We start from the raw sequence: 26,648 nt of genomic DNA, 5'->3' as shown, positions 1-26,648 counted from the left end.
ACAACAAGAAAAGTTACTGGCTTTCAGTGCAACGTCCCTTCTCAGAGATCCTTTGGAATTATATAACGAAAAGTGGGGGGTTTTTTTCCTCCTGTATTGGGTTTGCATGGCCTGTTTTTAGTAGTGTGGAGGAGGCCACAGAGGTGGCTTCTGAGAGAAACTTCTGGAAGCTTCCACGACATCTGGCAGAGCCAGTCCCTGGTAGCTCCAAAGATAGACCCGCTGCTGGCCAAGGCTGGGTCACTCAGAAATGGTGGTAACGCCTCTGTGATAACATAGTTGAGAACAAATCAAAACAAAGGTTGTTGCACAGCCGTATTTGCAGCCAGAGAAGAGTGGAGTGAGAACACATGAGCAGAACAACTCTGCAGACACCAAGGTCAGTGCAGAAGGAGGGGCAGGAGGTGCTCCAGGCACTGGAGCTGAAATTCCTCTGCAGGCTGTGGTGCAGCCCATGGTGAGGCAGCTGTGCCCCTGCAGACCATGGATCCACAGGGGATGCAGAGATCCACCCGCAGCCCGTGGGGGAGGTGCCCACTCCAGAGCAGGTGGATTCCTGGAAAGAGGCTGTGACCCCGTGGGAGACCTGTGGAGAGAGGGGCCCTGTTCCCATGCTGGAGCAGCCTGTCCTTGGAGGACTGCACCCCATGAAAGAGTGACCCATGCTGCAGCATTTGGGGGGTGGTGTTGCTCATGGGATGGACTCACATTGGAGAAGTTCACTGAGAACTATCTCCCATGGGAGGAACTCCATGGTGCAGCAGGGGAAGGACTCCTCTCCTGGAGCATTGGGAGAAGCCACAGGTGATGAACTGACCATAATCCCATTCCCTGTCTCCTAGCACCACTGGGGTAGGAGGTAGAGCTGGAAGGAGGGAGGGATGCGGAGAAGGTGTTTTTAAGGGCTTATTTTACTTCTCATTATCCTGCTTTGATTTTGTTAGTAATAAATTCATTTTATATCTCTAAATTGAGCCTGTTTTGCCTGTGATGGTATTTGATAAGTGATCTCTCTTGATCCTTATCTCAACTTATGAACCCTTCATTAAATTTTCTCTCCTCTGTCTAGCTGCAGAGGGGAGTGAGTGAGCAGCTTTCATGGGTGCCTGGCAGCTGGCCAGTGTCAACCCATGACATGCCCTAATTTAGGGATAGAATAAACTAAATCCTTGGGTCCAAACCGTAAGTGATAAAAGCTCTAAGGAAACAATGCTGCTTTCATACATCCAACATTTCTTCACTTGGAATAACAGTTTGGGGAATATCTTTTGGGAAATACACTCCAAAACTATCCCAGGCACAATGAGTTGCCCCAAAAATAACAGCCCTCTTACTAATGATAAAGGAGCACTGGCCCTTGGTTCTTATATGCTTCTCTGAAAAATCAGAAAATGTTTTAAACACTATCACAAAGTCCATTAATATGGTATTTGTTGGAATGGAACCTGGTATCATCTGTAGTTTTAGTTTTATTGTCCAACAGAACTTTAAAAAGTCTCAGAAATCATTTTCTATATTTAGTTCAGTTTAGTTTTTGAATTTTTTTTTAAATTTACTCAGTGCTCCGGCCCTTGTGTAGTCTGGATTTGGCTGAAGACTTTTTTGAGAGTTTAAAAGACCTCAGAGACACATCTAAGAGTTTAAACATTAATAAAAAGTGTTGGGGAAAAAATGGGGAGATTTTAAAATGTGATTTTGTTCTCTTCTGTACTGTAGCGTATGTAGTAACAGCAGTACGTGCTTTTCTTAGCATACTATTAGCATTAAATTTTAATAACATATATAGGATCTCTGGACTATTATACATAAATGAAGAAGACAAAACTCCTTTTCAGGTAAAATATGCATATTTCTCCTATATATTCTTCTTTTTTTTTCCTGCTATCTCTTTTATCATAAACACCAGAACTATTTACAGTCCTTGAAGGAAGACATAAAATTTAAGACTGCAGGTACTGCTCCTAGGTTTTTTGAATGCTCTAAAAACCAGCGATTTAGATTTTCTAAATAGAATCACTGTTATATTTAATACATGATCTTTATTTATTTTTTGAGGGGATAACTTGGAGAAGAGAGCTGAAGTTTCATATACCTTATAAAACCAGCATTCTATCATGTTGATATTTGTCTTCTTCTGTGAACAATGGTTTCCATTAGTGTCTTGTACAATTACATCTGTTTGATTATTAATGTGTTCATTAAAAGTATTTTTTTACCCTATTTCTACATTTCTATTGTTCATTCTGGCTGGGAAGGAGATTTCTTTCTAAAAAGACAAAGAGCCCAGTTGCCTGAATCTAATTGTATTCTCAGTTTACTTTAAGCAGAGATTTTAGTTGATCTAAAGTAAAAAATATTGGTTTTTGCTGTAAGCCAAGTGAACAGAATCTGTGCTTCCCCATTTTTCCCTGTCTTCATTACCTAATTGTTATTCCTTATTACAAGGTGTCTGCCATCATGTTATTTATTTATTTTGCAGCAGGTTCCTTTTCCTCCACACTTGTTCTAACTGGTAGTAAGCCCTTAATGCCACAGTGACCAATGGTAAATCACCGTGTCTGACACTGGGAGACAAAAGAAGCAGGAGGGACCTGTGAAAAATGCCTGCAAGAAGCAAAGCACAGCATGGATGGAGATGATTCACGTCTCTGCAGTGAATCTTCAGTAAAAGGTAGTAGAGCAGAACCAAAGACCATTTTCACTCATCTTGAATTCATTTCACCTGATCTCTAAAGTATTTCCCTGCTACCCACCAGAGCTTTGAACCAGGCTGCGTGTCTGAGTACTGCTTTTTTCCTTTCTTTTTTTTTTTTTTTTTTTTTATTTCCCAAAAAAGTGAGATTAAAAAAGGCAGCTAACAGAGGGAGAAGCTACAAGCAAGGAATACAAAAAAGAAACCAATTTGGACATCTGTCTGTCCATCCCTTGAAACTTTCACAGATTTTTATGCAATATGATTTAGAATATGATGTTTTCCAAAAACATGTAATGATCTGAAGTTCCCAAGTCACTTAAATGCTTTTGGAAAAGTTGCTGGAAATTGATGCATCCATACTTAAACAAAGAAAGGCTTTCTATTTAACAAAGCCTACTGGTAAATTTTTGTCTATTTTTATAGCTATTTTAGCTGTTTCCTTAAAAAATTAACTTTTTTTTCCGTCTCTTTTGCAAGTATTGTAATGCCTGTTCGATTTAGTAACTTAGGGCTATCTTATTCCTGTACAAGTCTATGTAAATCTGCTGGTTACTTTTAATTAAGCAGAATCAAACCTGTTGCCCTTCATCCTGAAAAAGCTATAGCAACATGCTTATATGAGTCAGAGACTCAAAGTAAGTAAATTTAGGCTAGCACAGATAAGATGATGTTGAGAGTGACCTCATGGATCGTTGTGTTCCTTTCTACCACAGACAACTCCAACCATCATACAAGCTGATTTTCGTTGGGTTTAAACCAGTGTAGGGCTAGCCTTGTTAGTATGACTGAAAAGACACTGTCCTGCCTTCCTGGCTTTTCTGGCATTCCAGTTCATTTCTGCAGGACAAGAGACTTGGGATGTAAGTTTGAGTGCTTTCTGATTAACTTCAGCTGAAGCTGGAAAAAATCAACACAAGATTTTGCCACTATTGAGGTGTTGAACCTGGATTCCTCATATGTAGATATTTCAATTTAATTTCACTGGGGAGCTTACCAAAATTACCTTGTTGAATTCTTTGGGGAGGTGCCTGCATTTTTCCTAGCTGCTGAAGCTCTGTACTTGTTACCTATTCTGTCCAAAACTGAGACTTCAATTGTCATCCCCCAGGCCCCCTCTTTTCTTATGAGAACTGTTAGCTGCGTCTCACTTTTGTGACTGAATTTTGGATCCTTCTAATAAAAAATCTTTCCCTAAAAACTTTTGACCATGTGGAAGTAATGCCATTGTTACTTGTGTGGTACTACACTATGTAACTTTGTTATAAGATTTATTCTAAATACACCGTTGAAAGTTTAAAAGGGAGTTGCTAAGTCCTGTGGATCTGAACCTTTGCTAAAGAAACAGTAATTTACCACCCAGAAAGTGATAGACAATGAGGGTTGGAAATTGTAATGCCATAGGAAAGTAAAGAATGGCCCATTTCTTCTTGCACAAACAGAGCAAAATCTTTTTATGCTAAGCAGTCTGCTTTGCAAACATACACAAGAGCCCCTGTGGTTGCATCTTAAAAGAATAAGCCTACCAATATATCTTATGCTCATTGATGCTATATACTGTAAAGATTTTTTTTACTGTAGAGGCGCTTTTGTCTTGCCTGGGTTGTAAAAATATAGCATCGACCTTTTTGTTTTGGTGCTATCAGTGATGTTCCAGGCCCTAATACCTGGAGGTGGGTCTAACTGCATGTCAGGGTAATTGCAGAGAATATAGAGTGCTCACCCTGCCCTGCCTCGGATTTGCAGCTACAGCTCAAGGTGGCAGACAAAGGGAAAAGAGAGAGAAAACATGTGCATGTGTTTGTGCATGCGTAGGCAGTGTTAACAGAAGGGAATTAGCTGGCTCAGAGCTTTGATTATTGACTACAGAGAGTTTCAGCTCTGGTCTCTTGTGTGAATCAGTCAGATCCATGATATCCAAAAGTGGTTATCAGCTGATGATTGTTTGATTGCCTGTGAAGTAATTAGTTTGAAGTGGGCTCCCCCAGTGAGACTCACCTGGTGTCTGTGCACCCTTTCCAGGTGCTCTGGGGCCAGTTGAGGAGGTGATGCCTCCAGGCAGCCCCAGCTCCCTGTAACCCTCCCTTTGCTGACATGAGGGCTGCTTCTGCCACGTCACTGCTGATGACTTGCTGCTGTAATTGCATCCAAACCCATCTCAGTTAAAATGAGCCAAATAACCCTGAGATTTGAAACAATCAGTATTGGCTAACCTGGCTGGTTCTGCAAGGGATGGTGGAAACATGGCCACACAAACCTTTCTGCTAGCAGGCTGGAGGAGCTGGTGGGCTGCAGCAGTGGGGATAGCAGATGGGGCTGGAGTCAGCAACCTGTACAGCTGACACAGCTTCATCTGCAATGGGATTGAAGGGGATCTACAAATACTAATCTGCGTTCTTCACTCTTGTGATAGCACCAACACATTTCTAGGGACTAAATGAAAGTAAGAAATCACCCACTTGGCCTTGGTCACCATCCTTCAGTTTTCCTGTTATGGACACCAGTCAGTTAAGACTAAACCTTGGTCCCATTATAAGAACAGCCAAATAATCAGTGCTTTTCTTTAAATCAGAAGTTAGTTCTTAAATGATGAAAAAGTTTGTAGTTCTTTAATCTACAACAATGCAAAGGTTCTCAGTGCAGCAAATATAAACACTTGTCCTGATCAGCCTGATAAACAACCACTCTTGAGGCCATTCATTACACCTGGTCACAGTGAGTGTGGAAACTCCTGTATTCTCCAGTCCTGCAGGCTGCCTGACCTGTGTATAAAAGGACTGTGATTACAGCAATTTTGACAAGCACTGACTTCACTGTTAAACATTTAAAAAGAGTTAGAAGTAGAGATTTTCTTTTGGTGCTAGTTTTTCTTGGGTTGTAATTTTGTATTACTGTTGTAGTATAAATCATTTACTGTACTAATGGGAAGGCAACTTTCTGTGGGAGGGAGCAGCAGCAGCTGTCCTAGAGACAGGTGTGAGATGTGGCCCTGAAGTTTACATTTCTGGAACTACCTCTCTGCATGAGCTGCAAGTAATAACCTTGTAAAGGAAGTTGTCACCTTTTGGCCTCTGCACCTCTAACCCTCAAATAATGACCAAAAAAGTGAAATTGTCCAAGTTAAAAGTTTTCCTTTTTTCAAGTTATAAATACAAAGAAGAGAAGGTCTGTTATTCAGTCATGTTAAAAAGAAGCTGAAAGCTTCTGAACTGGAGCATGGTTGCCATTATATAAGAATACATTTTCAAAGAGCATATTCTTATTTTAATTAAATCTTCAGTATAATCTTCATTGTTTCCTGTCTCATTATTTGACATGCAACATATGTTTACTCCACTAAAACCAATCCACTGTCACAGTTTGTGTGTGTTTTAAACATATCTCCCCCTGCTGTATCACCTGTCAACAAACTGGTCACCTCTAATGATCTGTTTAGTCATCTGGTTCCCATTATTTCAAGTTTAAGTTCTTTTTCTGACAGTAGCTGGAAATGTTTCCTGCTGGGTGTCTCTGCTCTGTGGGCCAGCTGGGAGCACAGGGATGAGGGGAGCTTCTGGAGGTTGCACCGTGGTGTTGCCTGCACTTCTGGAAGGAGCATCAAACCAGAACAGTGCTGGTTAAGCTACCAAGTACTCTGAGGAGTCACGTGCCTTGGCTGGGTCAGACATCCCATACAGATGAAGAGTGAACCAGGGCATTTCCTCACAGCATTTTACTGGGCAGTTGGCGCTATTTACACACAACATGGAGTAATGGGTTTGCTGGTTGTTTTAATTGAAACTCTTGTTGTCTCAAAGCTTTACTTGGTACCAGCCTAGCAACTCCACCCCACCTGGTGCAACTATTTTACATCTTAAGTAAAGACATGGCGAGATACAGCCATTCTGGCTGCAGCAAGGTTGGACCAAGCAGTTCCTATCCACCCCACCCTATGCTGCTCATTTCTTCTCATGGTACCAAAGGGTAGCTCTTACGGTTCTGTGGGCTTTACTGGTTGAGAGTTTTCCAGATAGGGTGAGAGTGATCCTACCTAAAAAGCCCTTAAGACAGGAATTGTGGGCAGAAGTTGGGAAAGGAGAGAAATCTGAATTACAGCTGGACTGATGATTCTGTCACAATGCACATTTCCCAAAATCTGGAGATGTTGATGTGCTGGTGTACTTTCTGAAGAAATGTTGTAGGACAAAACCATCTGTCCAGGATCTAAGGTTTTATTTTCAAGCATTTATTTAAAGTTGTATCTACTTCTGAGTGTTCACAATGCTGTATGCTTATTTCTTTTTTTCTGTTTACTATGTCTAGATAAAAGCATGGAGTAACACTTATCAGAACTGATATATTATGTGGTGTTATTTTAGCACAAATGCTTACTGTTCAGCACCTGTACAAGATCAGCCATGACAGCTGATGGTTTAAAATTTATGATGCATCATGTTGACAATATGATTTCAGCTCCAAAACATACAAACTGTACTTCAGTCTTCTTGTCTTTGCACATATAATTTTAAGCAAAGAGAGAACAACTCTGGACTATTCTGACAATTTTGTATCTTATTGCATCATATAATGTGGATTATATACAACAGAGATGGCTGAAAAGTACAGTTTCCCCACAGACTCTGCTCTGACAGATTTGCAGTCTGCTGAATCCTGCAGAGAATTGAGGATGTGCATTACAATGCCTCATCTCCTGCAGGATGCTGTGAACTTTCAAGTTCTTTTCACTGGGTAATTCCTACAGTTTTTTAAGTCAGGTATGAGCAGTAGAAGACTAAGTGATAGATACGAAAAATGCAATTTATGAGCAGTTTTCACATTTAGAGTAATACACATTGTAAATCAGATCATTGTCTAGTTTGCCAATACATGACACATTGTGCTGCAATGTAAAGCCAGAGCAGGGCACTTACCACATCTGGAGTGCTATTACTTAATTGAATGCATACCACGTGCCACAAAAGCAGACATATTATATATAAGGACAAAAGTGGAATAGGATTATGTGATGAAGAAAGGCACAATGCTTTTTGCTTTGATACCAGATGATGAAGTGACTGCAATCTGTATATTTCAACCCTTGTAATTCATGTATTTCATGCCAGCAATGGTATTTATTAATTTATCACCAGCATTAAAGTATTAATATTATAACTTGTAAATAATATAGTCATATGCAGAATTGTATATTTTAAATCACTGGTGAATTTACCCCAACACTGAAGTAAAGAAACCATAGCATCAGGACTTAAAACCAAAATTAGTAATGAAGTGAAGAAATGGTTAGTGTGTTGGTGTCAGATTTGTCAGGGCAAAGCCAAGCAGTTTTGTAAATTTAATCCTTCCTCCACAAAGATTACCTAAGATAACTATTAGTAATTTGATATTTACTATTTAATGAGCTTGGATTTAAGCAAATAAATTTTCATCTTTGTGTTTATCCTTGTGAAAGTATAAACTGATGTATTATGCAAATAGCATCATCTCTGGTAAACCCACCATCTCCCTTCATTCACACCAACTTGTCTGTGTGTTCCCATGTTGACACCTTCATTTTGAATATCCCTTTAATCCCTTATTTATTGATTTATAGCTGTCTCATCAAGAAAACACTTCCTTTCAGCTTATTTAACTTCTATTGACTACAAGATGTTGGTAAAAAGCAGCCTCTTCCCAAGGCAGCTTTGGACTTGCTGCGCTTGGGTTCACCGCTGGCTCAAGGATTTGCTCTTGTGTACTCTTGGTACTGTGAGGGAAAATCAGGTTTACAATAACCTCAGCCAAACCATCCCTGTCATGTGGGGTGAGCAAGCCAAGCAGATTTCCATATGATGTAAAGAAACAAGTACAGTAAAGGGGCAAAAGCAATTCTGATGACTAGAGCACATGCACAGAAAACAAATATGTCTAAACTGTATGTGTAGAAGTAGGCATTTCAGACCCCTTTGAATCTGAAGGGTGGGATTGCTGTAAACCCTTAGCTCGTATCAGGATTTAGCCCCAGGCCCACACAGCCACTCAGTCACTTGTCTGATCGGATGGAGGGAGAGAATCATAAAGGCAAAAGTGAGAAAACTCATGGGTTGAGCTAAAGACAGTTCAATAGGTAAAGCAAAAGACATTCACAACCGAAGCAAAACAAGGGAAGTAATTCACCATTTCCTATGGGCAGGTGTTCAACCACCCAGGGAAAGCAGGTTTCCATCGTGCATAACGGAGACTTGAGTAGACAAACACCATCAATCCAAATATTCCACTCACTTTCCTCCTACTTCCCCCACCTTTATAGCTGAGCATGACTCTGTATGGTGTGCAATACTCCTTGGGTCAGTTGGGGTCAGCTGTCCAGACTAGGTTCCCTCCCAACTCCTTGTGCACCCCCAGCACCCTTGCTGGTGTGGTCGGGTGAGGAGCAGAAAGGTCCTGACTCTCTGTGAGCGCTGCTCAGCAATATATAAAAAATCTCTATTATCAACACTGTTCTGGTCACAAATAGAAAACACAGACTCTTAATGGCTACTATGAAGAAAATTAACTCTCTCCCAACCAAAACCAGCTTGACTTACCACCTCCCATCTCTGTCTGTCTTTTCATGCTGCTCCCTGAAATCCAGGCAAGACATTTTCAGTTATGTACCTCATTGTAAACTCCCTAACTCAGTTTTAGGAAGTGGGACAAATAGTGCAGCAGTATTAAGACAGTATAAGTAGTAGTGTTTGCATCATTCTTTCTTTAGAAGCGTGCACTATTTTGTCCTTACAACTATTTTCTCGTTTGAAGAAGATAATGTAATAAAAATAATACTAAAATAGTAAAAAATTAGGACTTCCGTCTTAAGTACTTCTTACTCCAGAAGCTTCTGGAAAGCAGATGCAAGTGCCCATTAACCATATACACACAGAAAGGGCTGGGTCTAAATTATTTATGTGGTATGCTCAGTGGGAGGCAGATAAGCCAGCACAGACAGCAGTTGCTGCTGTGGGATGGTGCTGAGCTTGTCACTGGCCCTGGTGTGAAGAAATGCTGCATGGAGAGGTTTAAGACGAGCCTGTGCATGAGAGTCGAGGACCATGTATTTGTTGTGAATGTTTATAATTTCTCTAATAATAGATTGTTATGTACAGTGCAGGGAACAGAGAGCAACTCTCACCTCTCCTTCCATTGAATAGCAGGTCACCTTATTCTGTGATGTACAAGGCAAAGTAATTGCATCTCAAACATGTGGTGTGTATTTGTTTAGAAGGTTAGTGCAAAATTGATTTATGAAACAATTTTCCCTGTTTCATGTCAGAGAGTGACATTTTCTGGTGAGTAATTAGATGTGGGTTTCACCTGCATTGTGACATACACTTTTGCGAAGCAAGGTATAGTTGCTGCTTTTCATTAAATAAATCTCAGGGAAATTTTGTCTAGTTGTTCATGAGAATTTTTTTTTCTGTGACATCATTTCGAAGATTGATTCTAGTTGATTTTGGAAGAGTAATGTTTTGAATTGTGTTTACCTGTGCTTCCCATGACACGCAATAAACAATGATCTTGTCCTACTCTGGAGGTAACTGTCCCTTTTCATTTGAAAATCATAATCTTAGATCAACATACATGAGAAGACCTGTACAGTATAATTGCACTTGACATGGAAAAAAATTGTCTTCCTGGTCCTCAAACTATCCCCTGGGCTTTCAGTTTGGTACTGAGCACCTCAGGGCAAAAATATTCTCCCGACCTGGTGCCTTTATTTTATCACAGTCAGTAAGTGAGGCAGACACAGTTTATGCATACTGATTGAAGATTTTTTCATACTTTTACATAGATTTTTAGGTAATTTTTCAAACTTTGGTACCTAAAGTTATATACATAAATTTTGCTTGGTTTTTTTGGGGTATCCATTTTAATCATGTAAATCCTGGATTAGATTCAGATGCCCAGTACATTTTATCTCCTAAATTTGAAATAGTACTCTGCTTTTTATTAGACATTGAATTGAACTGATTTTTTTTAGGAAATTACAGGGTTTCCAATGAGTTTCCTTACAATATAATTCAAATCTCATCAAGTTTAAACAAGAAAAGTTGAACATTAAATGAGCTATTTACTTTTTATAGACTTATATTTAATCTGGGAATATAGCAAAGAAAAACTTACAGAATATATTTGATATGTTATTGGCATATTAACTTTTAAAAAATTGTCTTTTTATGAATTTGTTAGATTAAGTGATTTTAAATGTACTATAAAACAAAGAAATCATAATTCTTTGAATAAACTGATGCTGGGACTCCAATTTTAAGAAACTGTGGTGATTCTACAAATCTAAGATCACTGTTTCAAATAAGTTTCCTTTTAATTTGTAGATATTTTCACTTTACTTCTTCCTTTCCTTAGTGTAGACTGAAAATGCACATTTTTTCCAGGGGAAACAATGCTCTATTCCTGATCTAATTTCTGAATCTGGCTTTCATTTCAGTGGAAGTAATCTTGACATTCATTTAACACAAATGAAATCTATTTTATCGGTGATGATTTATTTACTGTTTGTTGGGACATGCCTTTAACACTTGAAGAATTTGAGAGTTTTTTGCAAGCTTAATATTAGGATTCTTTGGAAGAGAGGAATAGGAGAAGGGGATTTTGTTCCAGAATATTTTGAGTAGTAGCACCATGGATTCTTTTTAGTTGGTTTTATAATTTTGAAATTTCTCTAATAAAAGCATTGTACTTTTTGGTTTGAATTTCTGGAATTATGTTTCTCAATTGTTGTCATGTGTTAGGCAGACTCTTGTATGGGAATTATGAAAAATGTAGCTTTTCTAATCACATGAAGATGAAGGAACTATATCAAGTCTGACTAGTATTTGAAATATTAACAGAAAATTCGGCTATGGATATGAGGTCTTCTGTAAACCCACAACACATGCAGAGTAATGCAGGGTCAGATCTGTAAAAGGATCAGAAGTTTAAAGCTGTTTAGGCAGATGATTTCTGGCAAGGTAGTCCAGAATTTAAACTTCTGTGACCTTCTACCAAACCTTAGATAACAAAGGCAGATTAGAAATAGTACTAACTGCGGTCATAAAATTCATTCACCCAGACTGTAATCTTCCTTAAAATAGAAGTTACAGCCTTCTTGGGAGGTCCATTCCTAAAGATTAACAGAGCATTCACTGCTTGTGGGGAAAGAAATGGGCCTAAAATTGGAAGGCGTCATTTTATAAAGCAGACATGGCAGGACAGAGACAGCGAGTTGTGGGGAAGGGAAGCAAGGCCACCCCTGGCATCTCAGAGGAAGTCATTAGGAGGAACTTGGTGTGGGGGAAAAAATTGCTCTCTTAGCATGAACATTACTGAGAAACTGGCTGGTCCCCACACTGGCTGGCTCTGCTGAGTGCAGGCAAGACAGATGCAGAACTCTGATTGTATTGATCTGAGTAATAAAAAATTTAAAAAGAATAAGAAAAAGATATTTTTTTGTGGGAGCAGAAATGAGTTAGGAAACTGATTGCAGCACAGACTGGTAACTTATTGATCACTATTCAGGGCAGCTGGAAGTAGAATAAAGGACACGAGGATGGGAAAGCCAGAAGCCGCTCCACAAACAAATGGATAACCTCTGGCTAGCATACAGGAAAACTGGGATTCAGATGCATAACCTCTTGATCATGCTATATGGCAGAAATTTAAAAGAGAAGCAGAGACAGGAGATTTATCTCTTTGTGAAACTTGTAATTATACAAATTCCAGTGCAATCTTTCATTGCAAGTTTCTCCTTGCTGTCCTGAGTGGTTTGCCAGCTGTTGTCCACTGCAGTTTTTTACACGTGTTGATATAGACAACCATGTTGATATGTAGATGGTTGAGATCAATATATTTGTGGTGCCATTAACAGACACATTATAGCATACAGAGAATTATTTATTCATACATTGAATAGTTCCCAATGGACGTTTTACAACCTACTGGAAAACAGGCTCTGTGAGATCAAAATATAAATGTTATAACTGACGTGGGAAGGTTTGGAGAGGGAAGAAAGTGTAACTTTCTCATATATTTGTTCATTAAAAAGTATATTTCCTTAAGAAATCAAAAACAACTGGCTGCCGTGCTGTCCTCAGTCTCAGTGCTATTAATAGACTGACAGGCATTGCAGCAGACTGACTTTAGTAGAGTATTGAAGAAGATTGCTTGTAGATTGCTCCAGATGATGTTCTAGATTCTGTTCTGTTCTGTTCTGTATTACTCCACTGGAGGATGAGTAGAATATGTACCCAACTCTGTTACATCTCACCAATGTGTGCTACAACTTGCATGCGTTTCTGATGTTGTTCAGAAATTTACATTGAAAATGGCCCTAATTTGCTGACCTACTCACTGTAGAATTGTTCTCAAACAAAGGGGCAGCTTCTGTGGGGTATGATAGTGCTTTTCATCATGTTAATATCCTTACACAAGTGGCTTAGCTGTGAAAATTCCCCTCAGGGCAAGTACCAGGACATAAGCCTGAAGGAGTTCATGCCTTCTGATGGGCCATAACTGACACAACCAAGCTACGCTGACACGTAAGAGGCAGCTGTCATGTCTTAGAAGGTGTTGAAGACTGCCAGACTGTCCCACGAACCACAGTATTACATCATCCAGCATAAAACGCCTCACCCTAGGAGAGGTACCTGGGCAATCCCACTGAGCCTGAGCATAATACTAACCCCCCAGGCTTTGTATTTCATGGGTTTCCACCACCCCAACAGATCAAGACTGTGACTATCACTTCGACCAACAACAAAAAATTGCAACAGTCAAGTCTTATTTGTGGATCCAAGGGTGGAGACTGTATACATTTCTAGTCTTATCCTTTCTCTTTCTTTTTCATTATACATTTTCTTAAGGGTTGTTTTTACACTTTTATATTGTTGCATCTCTAACCAAAATGGCTACATTTTAAAATTTGCAGAGTACCATATTGTACTTTAATATTCTAAAGTTTGCAAGTAAAAGTTTGTTATTGAACATCCTGCAAATTTTCTCGTTTCTCCTGCGCACTGCCCAGAGTAAATCAAACAAACTTCCCCTAAACCTGCCGGAGACCATGGCATAACATGTTACTTAGTTAAATTGCTGCTTCCTGCCTTTTCATTCCTTAATAAGAGGAGCCCAGTGAATGACAAATCATGCAACCAATGCATAAGTGACAATTCTTAAAATGTAATTCAACTTCACGTGTGATTTAAAATACAGTGAAAAGGTTGTTATCTTTTCATGTACATGAAAATAAAATTTCAGCTTTGCAAGTACTCTGCGAGGCTTTAAAAATATTAAAGAGGTGACAACCTTTTTAGGATTTTAGACTGGTGATGGCATATAATACTCCAAAATAGGAGTAATCTAATGGTTTGAGCAAAAGTAATGGTTTGAGCAAAAATTATTTCCAGTTGTCTGCAACTACATAAGTATATGAGAAAAATCTTGATGTATTAAAAATTGATGAGGAATAATAATCAATCTTTATCTTTAATGCAGTATATTTAGCTCTTTTTATTTTCTATGATGGATTTCTTTCAATGCAGGTGCAACCTGTGCTTTCAATCTCTCTAGTTTCGATACACCTAGTCTAATTTTTATACAGGAGTTTAAACTGAGATATATTCACATTTCTTAAATATGTCCTACAGCATTCTATTCTCAGACTCACAGTCTGCAGGAGGGGTTGCTGCACCCTTAATGAAAGAACCTGTCCCAACACCATCTAACATAGTGGTTTAATAAACCCCAGATTTTTCTAAGGTTTATAAGAGGATTTTGAGGAAATTTTGGAAGTCTTTCACATCCTTCTATGGAATGACAATCAAAAGTATCTGTAGAGACAGTTCTGGAGTTGTGGTATTAAATTCCCTGTTCCAGCCTAAGAGGTACTCAAAAGCTGTCTAAACATGGTCAAGGGCAAACAGCTCTAGGTGATCCTTCATGAACCGCATGACCCCCAGAGGTCCCTTCCAACCTTAACCATTTTATGATCCTCTATTTACTTTGATAAAAGAAATTAAGATGTGTGTGGATATACATTTCATGAGAATAGTCCTATTTTTATTCATCAAATATTGTTATTGTGATTGTCATCACTACAGAATACAATCAGTAAGAATAACTTGGATTTTCTTCTAACATGTAACCAGACTCAGCTTTGTACTTTTTTGCACTTTCAGCTGCAACTATGTATTGAAGGTGTACATTTTATTAAAGCTGACATTCTTACAGATTTCTATACTCATATGATACTGTTTTTTGACTTCTTTTGCTACAACTTGACTTTCTGGATTTCTCATACTTCACTACATCCTTTAGAAAAGGTTTCTATTTCTGAACCACAGTGCAGTTGTTATTGCCCTTATTGCTTCCCTCTTAGTTTTAGTCATCTCCAGCCTTAAGTGTTCAAATGTTTGTTACCCTTTCCTGTCATCTTTTGAGTTATGTTTGAATTCCTTGAAGGAAGGCAGAGTTCTGTCAGGGACTTTTCATGAGACTGGCATTTTTCCCCCTCTCCCAATACTACTTGGTTGCTCTAGCACTGTAAGTGTAATGTACTAACAATAAAGCAAAGCTGTACTACATTCTGCAAACCTACAGTAATACTTTCAGGCACCCAGTTCAAAGATCTTTTTCTCAATGATATTTTCATAGATTTTCAGGGAAAACCAAGAAAATAGGAAAAGGCTGAAGTATCTATAGGCTATTAATATCTCTATCTATCTATCTATCTATATCTATCTATAGTTATATCTATAGATAGGTATCTATATCTATCTATAGATATGTATAATATATTTATAGGCTTTCATACCATGATTGCTGATTTTTGATTAAAACAATAATATCATGCCTGACTCATTACAACACCTCCCCTAGACACACACACATGCTTAAAGTTATTGTATCTGCTAGAAACACCCCAAATTGCTATATTTAGAAAATCAAACCTCTTTCTATCACTCTGAGTGTAGAGTACCATTCTCTGGTTAAAACCTGCTTCTTATTTCCACATACACATTCCACATACACATTGAGTTGGACCACAGTTACTTGACTAGTGATGGAAGTTAAAAGTTAAGCAGCTGGGTTTTTTTCTTTTTCCTGTGGGGAATATAAATTGTGATATAGGTCAGAGAACAGTTTACAAAAACTTTTATACAGAATTTCATATATGAAAGAATAAATTCGGGAAATCACTCATTTCCCCCCCTTCAATCTTTTCACTTAAATCTAGATTTGTCTGCATATAAATATATAGAACATTTTCTGTAATTGTTCTGCTAGTAGAGCAGATGACTTGTCAGTAGATAAAAATGTACTTAACACTTAAATAATTCCTTCATACATATTGTTAGAAAGCATTTTACAAATACAGTCCTATCAATGACCATTTTACAGATAGAGAAGGGAGATATGTATTAATTTATTTGTTAAGAGCTAAGCAATGGATAAAAACAGATTAAAACATAGGACTGTAGGATAAAATTCTTATGTGCTCTACATCAACAAGAAGTTTGCTGCTTATTTTATGAAGCAACAATTTTATCCCGAGTGACCTACCTTCTCATCTATCGCATAGCCTAGCACTGATTGCCTTTACCTACACTTGAGATGGTTGACCTGACGTACAGAGTTAGAACCTAAAACAATATTTTGTTTTGAATTTTTACCATAGTATGGACTGCTTTGTTCATGGATGAGATCTCTCTCACTTCAGCTGTCTGCAATTAGAAATTTAAGCTCAAGCTAGTTTTCTGAGCTTCTTTTGTTGTCAGCAAAGAAAAGATGCAACTCTAGAATATGCTTCCTTCCATCTATTTGAAGACAAAAATGAATTATCAGTTTAAGCTTGCCCTGCTGTCAGAAGAAACAGTATTGGAGTCTTCCCCCCTCCTCATGTGCTCATCACAAAGTGTCAGATGCACCATGTGGTGAGTGGATCTGAGCTAAAACTAAGCTTGTGTGAAAATGGCTGGTTTTCAGCCAGATCAGCTCCCTGAACAATTTACCATATATTTGTACAAATGTTGGTATCAGCACAAGAGACAAATATGTGCAGGACTGGGAATAGGGCATGTAAGTAAAAGCAGTGCAGGCCTGCTTTCTTTCCCTGGTAGCACCAGGTTAAAGGACCTACTGAACACCAGTCTTAGTCACCTGTGCTGGTTTTGACTGGGTCAGAGTTTTCTTCATAGTAGCTGGTATGTGCCTGTGTTTTGGGTTTGTGACTAAAACAGTGTTGATAATTCAGGGATGATTTTGTTACTGATGAGCAGCACGTACACAGACTCTGGAGCTTTTCTGCTTCTCACCCCACCCCACCAGAGAGGGGGCTGGGGGTGCACAAGGGGTTGGGAGTGGACCCAGATAAGACAGACGACCCCAGCTGACCCAAGAAATATCCCACACCATACAAGTGTCATGTTCAGCATATAGAGCTGGGGGAAAGAGAAGAAAGGGGAGGACACTCAGAGTGATGGAATTTGTCTTCCCAAGTCAGTGTTATGTGTGATTGGGCCCTGCTTTCCAGGCTGAACACCTGCCAGCCCATGGGAAGTTATGAATTAATTTCTTGCTTTTCTTTGCTTATATGCACAGCTTTTCTTTACCTACTGAACTCTCTTTATCTCAACTCATGCTTTTTCTCACTTTTACCCTTCTGAGTCTCTCCCCCATCCTCCTGGGAGGGGAGTGAGAGGCTGTGTGGGTCTGAGCCGACAGCTGGGGTTATACCATGACACCACCTACCATATTAAGCAAGATTAATCTCACCTAAAGTTTATGTGCAATCACTGCTGCCTGGCATTAACCTTATCAGCTGAAGTTTAGTGTGATATTAGTACAACAGGCTTTTTTAAACTCCACCTCCATGAAGGAATCTGACATGGTTAAATAACCATTAGAGAAATGCTGTTATTGGAAGTGGAGTTGCTGAATTCTCTGTTTATTTGTAACATCTTACATGCAAAGATGTTGTTATTTTCCAGATATCTTAATTGTGAAAATTTAAAGAATTATAAAATTGAAAAAGACTGAACAGATTCACCTCATGCTCTGATTCTATACTTGATCTAGTTACAATTCTCCTAGATACTTGTTTATTTTACTGAGAAGGCAAGCCCAAACGGATTAAACCTTGCCTGCAGCTTTCTTTTTGTGCAAAAGTCAATTATGGCTAGCTAAATATCCCTGAGGTAAACATGTGTGAGGCTGATAATGTGGTTAGAATAGCAACAGCAGTTTTAAAGGAGACTGGTGTTCATGGAGTTAACACATTCCATATTGCTATCATGCAAAAAATTACAGACACTTCCAGTCAGGGAGCATCAATCAATTTTTGTTAACTTTCAGGATTTTTTCTTCCTGATGGAGCTAATATTACATCCAAATATTATGTGTACTGCATTTGGAAATTTAATTCCATTTGCTTAAGGAAATCTTCTGTATGAAAAATGTGAGTTAAAAACTATGTTATTTACCTGGTGCTACTGGATTGACTGTGGAATGGGTCAAATCCTGCCATTCTTAATGAGGAAAATATTGACTAATGGCTTAAGTAAATATTATCTGAATTCAATGAATGTTTAAGTCTTATGTATTAAATATTCAGAGGAGCAGAAAATAGTTCATAGCTTTTCCTCCCAACCACCGAACCACCATGGCACCTAACCAGCCATGCTCGTGCTTATAATTTCCTTCTGTATTTTGGCAAAATGTTGCAGTTTCAACAGACAGTGCTGAAAACATCATATATCACCACAGTATGCAACCTCATAGCAAAATGATTCACCTGGGAATTTCAAGTTCCTTGCAATTAGAGAAAGGAACTGAAACCGTGTTCTCACAGTGAGCAGAGTGCTATAGCCACTGACACTGGATTAAGGGAGGCAGGAGCTGCTGTACAACTGTCCTCCAAGTGAATTTTTGAGTAAAGGCTGATTTTACTCCAGGAGGAGGTAAAGGAACCGTGACATGCAGTCAGAGAGAGAAAGAATAACATTCCTTCATTTGGGCCTACCAAAACTCTGCAGCATCAGCTAGCTTGAAGTGACTCCTGACTAGGACATAGGCCCAACAAATCCCAGTGTTGCATCCCAGGCTCTTTCCATGCATGTTTAGGAGCCTAATGCCAAACTTTGGCCTATGACTTTCCAAGAGTGATAGGGCACCTAACTCCTTTGCCCTTCTAGTCTTCTCAATATATTTTGTCGTCTGGTCTATAAAATGGAAATATTTTTTTCTCTTGGGACACTGTGAATAGATGGAAGACCCTCAACTACTGATGTGAGCCAAGGCTAAAATAACCAAACATTAACAGATAGCAAAGAGGTGCAGAAGAAACTTGAATTTTGAAATATTTCTGAATGTATTAGACCACTTTTGTTGAAAGGGTTAGCCTGGCAAAGAACCAGTAAGAGTAATGGGTAGATAATTTTACAACAGATATTATTTTTATTTCTTGTCAATCTATGAAATATTGTCCTTCCGGAGGTAACCTGACTGCCACATGGTGTAGGCAATTAATTCCCTCTGTCCTCTAAAAGTATTTTGCATTTACTTTCAAGACAATTGGCTTTTCTCTCCCCTCTGGCCTTCCAGAAATTTTATGTTAAACAGAAAGGAAATTGGTGACCGATATGAAAAGGTATTTGACCACGTGTTGATCTCACAGATCCAGAAAATATTATGTTACCTCTCAAACATGGTCTTACTAACAGTCTGAGTTACTCATTCAAAGATCAAGTGCAAAATAAAATCAAAAATTTAAAACCATCAATTTTTCCAAGTTATTCAGGTGTAAAATCCCTGTAAAATTATTTCAATGAGAAGCACTGGATTGCTTTTGGAAATATAGATTATAGGTGTCACTTTCCACAAAATTACACTGGTGTACCTCCATTGTCATTAGTATATGTTACTTGTTTAATAGACTAAAAAAGCCCGATTTGGTTGGCATTATTCATGTTATGATGGAATTTATTTATACCTGTTGACTCAAAGGTGTTTCAGTTCCATGACCAAAACGTGATGAGCATGTGATAAAGAATATCAAAGTATTCTCAACTAACTTTGAGATAGAAGAGCATAAAGACTTCCTGTGAAGGGTTGGAATCCCCATCAGTGGAAGAAAGTTGATTCTCTTGGATTCAGAAATAAATTATAAAGGTGGAATAAAACAAGCTTTTTGCATTTTGGAAGATTTCATTTGGAGAATTTCAAGGATGCAAAATCAAAACCATAAATAATGGAAAATGCTAGAAGTCTTTGTAATCTTAATACAACCCCTTGCACTGCATGTAAAGCAAAAGTGTCTTTAATTACAAGATCTCATATAATTTATGTCACAGTCACTGCCTAATTCACCGCTCTGAATGGTTGGTACCCACAAAAAGAGTATTAATTTGATATTTACTTTAGTCTTCTTTGTTTGAGACATGACCCTCCCTTTTGTCCCTAAGATTCAAACCTAATTCTGAATGTAGAAATACTGACCATATCAGGGTAGAAATACTTGCTATGGTAGTCTTGCCTAGTGTCCTAGTGCTTCTTATCTGCTCATTAACATAATTTCAGTGTGTTCCTGGGTTAAAGGATGTCACTTTCCTGTTCAACTGATGGGAGAACTAAAGTAAAGAAGGACTATTGTCAGTTCCCAAGCTTGCTTAAAACAAGATAGGATGTGTTTTTTCATAATTTGCATTCATAGTATAATTTCACTGTTTGTTTTCATAGTTTGTGTGTTCTAGTAGCAAAGATTCCCTGGGCTATTGGGAGTAACCCTAAGTACTTAACTTATTTCTAAAACAGATTTCATGGACCATGTGGAGGCCATAAAATGAAGAGCATGAAATGATCTAGGAGAAGTCTGATTTAAGCGGCCTCTGTAATTGTACACTGACAGTGTAACACAAAAACTCCGTAGCAGAAGTAAAGGTAAAACTTAGCTCTTCAAGGTAATGCATGCAAAATTCTTTTGCTTTCTTTGAACCCCATTTTCCCACTCATTACACAGATTTTGTGTTCTGCTGTGAATGATGTGAGTAGGAATCTGATTCACCCCCGCAGCCCTCTGAATTGATAGAAGAGGTGCCTATTGGCGGGAAGAAAAGTGCTAAATTTTTCATAATATGAAATTCTTTATAATTCTTTGTAATAAAACAATGTAATATCATGTGGGGTTCTTCAAAAGTCTGTAAAAAAGCACAGTTTGTGTGGAATTGTTTTATCCAAAACAGGCAATATGAGCAGTGTCACAGTCAGGAAACAGCATGCAGATGGCAGTAACAGACTCTTGCCACGTCTGGCGCTGACAGGAGATGATTTTCAGTGGGCTTCACTGATAGCTGTTAATAGTAGAACTTTAGAATGCTTCTAACTTCTAACTTGGCTATTTTAGGCTGCCCTTGTCTTTCTTTAACTGCTCTGTCCTTGGTATTGAAAAGAAAACCTAGGTGTCATCCCACACAAGCTCTGCCTAAGAGATTATGTATCAGGCTTGATCATATCTTTATTTCATGTGCTCATATTTTTGAGATATAAAATACAGTAGACTAAAAAGATCATACCCGTCTTGTTGAATTTAATACTTTCAATACAAATCCCTAAATAAACAAGTCCACAAACTGAGAGGAATTCCAATATCTTGTCTTTCCCTTTGTTAACTCTAATAATGTAGGTTATAAAATTGAATCTTTTTTTTTGTAAAACCCCTTTCTTGTCAGTGAAAACACTGTACCTTTTCCATTTTGTCAAGTGTTCATTTAGGGTGTTCAAAGAGATCTGTGCCTAGCTTAACTCATTTTTGTGCTAAGCTACACTCATAGCATGTGTTCCAGCTCTCTCATGTTATTTGATATGGATGTAAAAACATATTCTGTCTTCTGCCTTTATATGCTAGGACAACAGACAGCAGCTGATAAATATGCAGATACTAAATGCAATTCCTTTAATTGAATCGAAACATTTCTGTCAGAAGCATAAAGGAAAGACTTGTGATTTTCGTGCAAGTAAATATAATAAGGCTGTCTTTTTGGGCTTTTTTTCCTCCTCAAATGTCTGTGGCTCTGACATACCATAAGGGATGAAGTGTTTTAGCAACCTAAGGGGTTGCTTCTAGTAGTGGTGGTTGCCCTTAGTGAAGGATATATTTGGAAAGAATTTGAATGACCTTGTACTTTTGAGCCAGACTGGTGCTATTAATATGTTTTTGCTGAGAAATTCCTAAAGAGGCAATTATATTGTCTGTCGTTGCAAATATAAGAGCAATATAGGAATATCCAAAAAGTTGTCATTGCACGGAAATCATGCAAGTTGTACTTGCAATATTATTGCATTAGAACTTTAGAGATTTTTACACTTTTTTTGCTACCATAAGGTTTCAAACATGCATGTGGGTCTTCTGTGCTCTCTTTCATTCAGAATAGCAGCACACATGTGAATGCTGAGCTACACTCACGGCAGGTGTTCCAGGTCTCCTTGAAGAGGATATATCACATGCTATGTGAGCACTTTCCATTTGGGCTCAACACTCAAAACACCAAGTTCCAAACTCAAACCCCTTTTCTGAACATGCAGAAAAATAGAAGAATAATGTATATTTCAAACTCCATATTCACACACGTGGAATTTGTTAGGCTATGTGCTTTGGCAGTGACAAAAAAAAGAAAAAAGGGGAAGGAGAGAAGAAATAAGAAGGACACCAGAAAGAAGACAACTACTAACAAAGACAGAACAGCACAGCGTGAAGACCAAGGCAAAGGGGGTGGAGAAATTTTGTAGAGCTTTATTGAAGGATGGATTTGTTTCTGTCTCTTTTTCACACTAGTGGTCCTCTGTACTTCCATCCTCCCTGTCTTGTGATGTGATTTCCTTTTGTGTTGTCAACATGATGTGGCAGTTAGAGAGGGTTCTCTCTATGATAATTTACTTGTTTAGCCCAAGAAGTACTTCTGTATCTTCTCCTGGTTGACTTGGAAAACCAATTAGTGCTTGTTAGTTGTACTGAACTCCATGCTTGTTGGTTTGTGGTTACGTACTCTCAGACTCTAATGTCTGACACAAAACAAAGACACACTTTTTTTCTGATCTACCTGTAATTTGTGGGTTCAACTCTTAACATTTCTATTCCATTAATATTGTCATTTCTGGACTGAATGAATATAAAATCTAATCTATGCTCTCCAGAGGAAACCACTGTAACACTTGAACATGTTACTGTTAAAGGTATTTGGGTCAAATATTGATTTTTTCCAGTATGCCAGTATCAATCACTGTATTTTAATTTAATTCAAAATAAAAGGAACCAAGAGTTCGTGGAAATGAGTCATACCAAGATGGACTTATTTTCTCAGGGCTGCTATCTCAGTCTGCTGATACAGCGGGCAACAGAAATAATTCAGTACTTTAAGGAAGAGCTAGGCTGCTGGGTTGAGATAGCCCATATTTATACTCATTCTGATAAAATCAAGAAGCAATCTGTTAAGTGAAGTCTCTCCAGAGGAGCATGAGCAAGGTGGCTGTCAATGAGTGGGGTTAAAGCCCAAGGGACTGGAGTGGCTAGGGGAAGGAACTGATTTAGTAGCATATTATATGGTGCACAGTAAAACAAGGGTGTATGTCAAAGATTCCCAACCTAGAATATCTCTAGCAGCGAGCCTCAGAAAATCGGCTGGCCATGGCAAACTGCATTTGTAAGTAGAGAATGAAAACAAGCCAGTGTTGCTTGAACGTGCATTCCTACCAGATATTTAATACTTCAGTAAAACTGCAGGATTCACAGATGTGGTGGATTCCTCTGGATGTGGAGTAGAATCACATGTGATTTGTCTATATTTTCTTTTGGGATTTCTGGGTAGTACAATGAGACAGTTAGAGATATGTGAATAGATTGTGAAGAGAAATTGGGAAATATGCCCCCAAACTGTAGATACACAAGTTTGAAAGTTTTGTGCTGCTATCTAATGCAATGGTCTGGTGGGAAAGCGGCCAAAGGAACGCCTGTGTTGGTTCACATAAATCCTGTGAACTTGTATATTTGTAGTTTCTGTAACTGAAGTAGGTTTTCTAGGGTCCGATGTGCTGTATCCCCAGTGCAGGGATTCTAATAATCCTGGCAGCAGATTGATTTTCAGCAAGTAGAGTTCAGATTATGAAATCCCTTCTCTTGCTAGCAAACACCTGCTGCTGCAGAAAGATCCACTAAGACTAGTGGAATTACTGGAGTCTTGACTAATTTCAGTGAAACTTCCACAGTCCTGGTCCACTAGTAGGTAGGTGGTTAGATTTAATTGCGTTTGAAAAGAAACGGAGCCATACCAAAGTACAGGAGGGGAGAAATATCAGTGGTGCCTATGGATATGCCTTCATAGTAGGTGAAATCCACATACTTATCTGAGGTTTACCCAGAATCCCACCCTGATATTCACATCCCCTTAAAACCTTGCCTGCCTGTCCACAGAAAATTGACACATTTGCTCAGACACAGCTACAGGATAAAGTCTGTGCTGTGCTTTAAGAACAGTTCTAGCCTATCTACTTTGCAGTGAACATGTGAGTGAAACTCATTTTGTTTCCCCAATTCTATTTTATATCTGAGAATTTCTCACCTTTTTCCTTCCTCCTGCACCAGAGACTGCATGCGTATGTGTTTGTGTATGGTTACCATTTAAATCCTCATTTCAGATGCTCTGTCTCATATCTGACCAGCAGAATCTGTCTCAGCCCAGAAATTTAAAAAGAAAAAAATCTGTTTGAGGTTGGTGATTGCTGACCAGAACACTGTTAAGTCAGTCATGGTCATATTCAGAGGTAGAGGATGTGAATGAGTATTTCCACCTCTGAAGGAAAGACAAAATTGGTCTGAGTGCTAGGCACACATAAGCACATCTTGAAGTATCTTATCTATGCCATCTAATTTAGAAAGCTGGGTAGGAAGCCTGAGTTCTCAAGCAGAAAATCCAGAAGGAGATAAGCAGCAAATAAGGCAGAGGAGGGAAGAAAAAAAAAGAGTGATGAGGAGGACAGGGGGAAAGAAAAGACTTTTTGATTAAAGTAATTGATGTGATTTACTCCCACAGAGTATTTAATATCAAAATGTTTTGAGTTGTCCTTTAGACCATCTTGTACAGGAGGCCATGATTCCTAATTCACAAAGCAGGGATGTGGGCAAAATTTGTCACTGTGCATTCATTCTGCTATGGGCTACAAGACACCTCCAAAAAGGCCAGCATGCTCTTTATTAGCAACCCCTTATCTATTGAATCGTGACCTTGGCATGGTTCTTGCAGTACAAATTAATCCACTACTCCAAGGAGATTTCTTTCCTCCCCACTGACTTTCTATTGGTCACTGCTCTTGTGGTCTTGCTGTCTTGTAATAATGAAAACTAGAACTAAGTGTCCTTTCAGTGCATGCACTCAAGTCTACAGTTACTGTTTCATTCACTGTCACTTCAACTTCAGTGTCCTATTTTCTTATCCTGATATTCTTGTTTTATCTCTGTGCACTCTCAAATCAAAGCCAAGTGTTATGCTAATCCATACATTTAGTGAGAGCACACAAATATATGTGGATGCTAAAGGGGCTTCAGTTTAGTTCAGGACAAAAGAAACAGTGGTTGGTATAAATTCTGAAAACCACAGCAATGGGCAAATCTGGCAACTGACCATCCACCAAGAGTGTGCAGTCTTTCTTTAGTGTTCCATGAACCTTCATCCACAAACTTTGAGGTTGCTCTCTCTTTCAGATGAAGGTCTGGGGTCACCGCTGGTGAATCCCACAGCAGAAGGAGGAAGAAAAAAGAAACAGACCCAACATGACCTGATGACCTGGAAGTTGTGCTGAGCAGGATGCTGAGGACCTACTGGAGATGAATCTATGGGAGAAAGAAGCAGCAGAGTTGAAGTCAAAAACCAATAAATGACTGCCACTGTCTTTGTGACTGTGGCTGTTACTGAAGCAACAGCAGTAAGAGTGGGAATATTTCCCAGGTAGTAACCAATATAGTAAGTGCTAAAAAAACTGTTGTGCTGTTGTATGCTGGGTCACCTCAGATGGAATTGCAGGGAGATACTAGGGGCTTTCCCTTTGAGTCCCACACAACCTCTGCCATGTACAACCCAAGACAGATTTACACATGTGAAAAAATTAAGATTGGAAGTACAAGTTTACTCCGGCTACATCTGAACTCGTTGTGAAGCTTGTGATCCATTTCCTTTGCATTCCTCTTATGCTGTTATGTTCACAACACTGTCCCAGACAATTAAAAAATCATGGACACTGTGATAAATGAAAATGTCTCTTGATGTTTTTCGTACTTTAGATCCTTCTGTTTTCTGGCTATGTGGCTGAGAGTTCTGTTGCCTGCAATTTCTCTTCCTTAGTTCAGCACCCTATTCATGTGAAAATTTTCCTTTTTTTTTTTGGCAATTTGTGCTTGATAATATTTTGTTTATTTTGTTTAGAAGAAACTGAAAGCAAACAATAAGTTTCTTGGTTGAAAGAAGGTTCCAATAACTCCAGTAGTGACTAGTCTTGGTCATTTGGTGGCAAGCCGCCAAGTTAGCAAGCCACGAAATATCTCTCTTTAATGTAGATAACTGAGTTCTTAATGGGAGTTTGTAAAAATAAACTTTACTACAGAACTGATCTGATTTCCCTGGTGCACCAACCTTCTCCTTCTTCAACTCACATCCCATCTTTTCTTCCTTGTAGTTTTATTTCATTGGCTTTCTGAGGTGTGGGCTAGTGAGAGTCTTTCAATGTGCCTTTCCACATGTCAAATGGTCTTACATGTTTTAGTTCATAGGTCCTTATTTGCAGAGTACTTAAAGCAACTCTTAAGTAAGGTCAAAGTTTGCAGCACTATTTCTGCATGGCTTTACCTTGTCATGGGTTAGCAAGCATAGTCCCAGAAGTGATGTTCTTGCAAAGGGGTGTTTACAGC

The 26,648-nt window shown here is 38.7% G+C and overlaps 1 long non-coding RNA gene across 1 annotated transcript; it reads left to right on the top strand.

Annotated features, from left to right (window-relative positions):
* The first annotated feature begins 472 nt into the window (after nt 1-472).
* Nucleotides 473-26,648, top strand: LOC104685468. The gene is made up of 3 exons (XR_751127.4): nt 473-2,671; nt 20,513-20,638; nt 25,449-26,648. It is a non-coding gene; the product is annotated as an uncharacterized LOC104685468 (long non-coding RNA).

This window comes from Corvus cornix, chromosome 3 (genome assembly GCF_000738735.6).
Source record: "Corvus cornix cornix isolate S_Up_H32 chromosome 3, ASM73873v5, whole genome shotgun sequence".
Classification (NCBI taxonomy): Eukaryota; Metazoa; Chordata; class Aves; order Passeriformes; family Corvidae; genus Corvus; species Corvus cornix.
The sequence above is the reverse complement of the archived record's forward strand: the minus strand, read 5'-3'. Positions and strand labels throughout refer to the sequence as shown.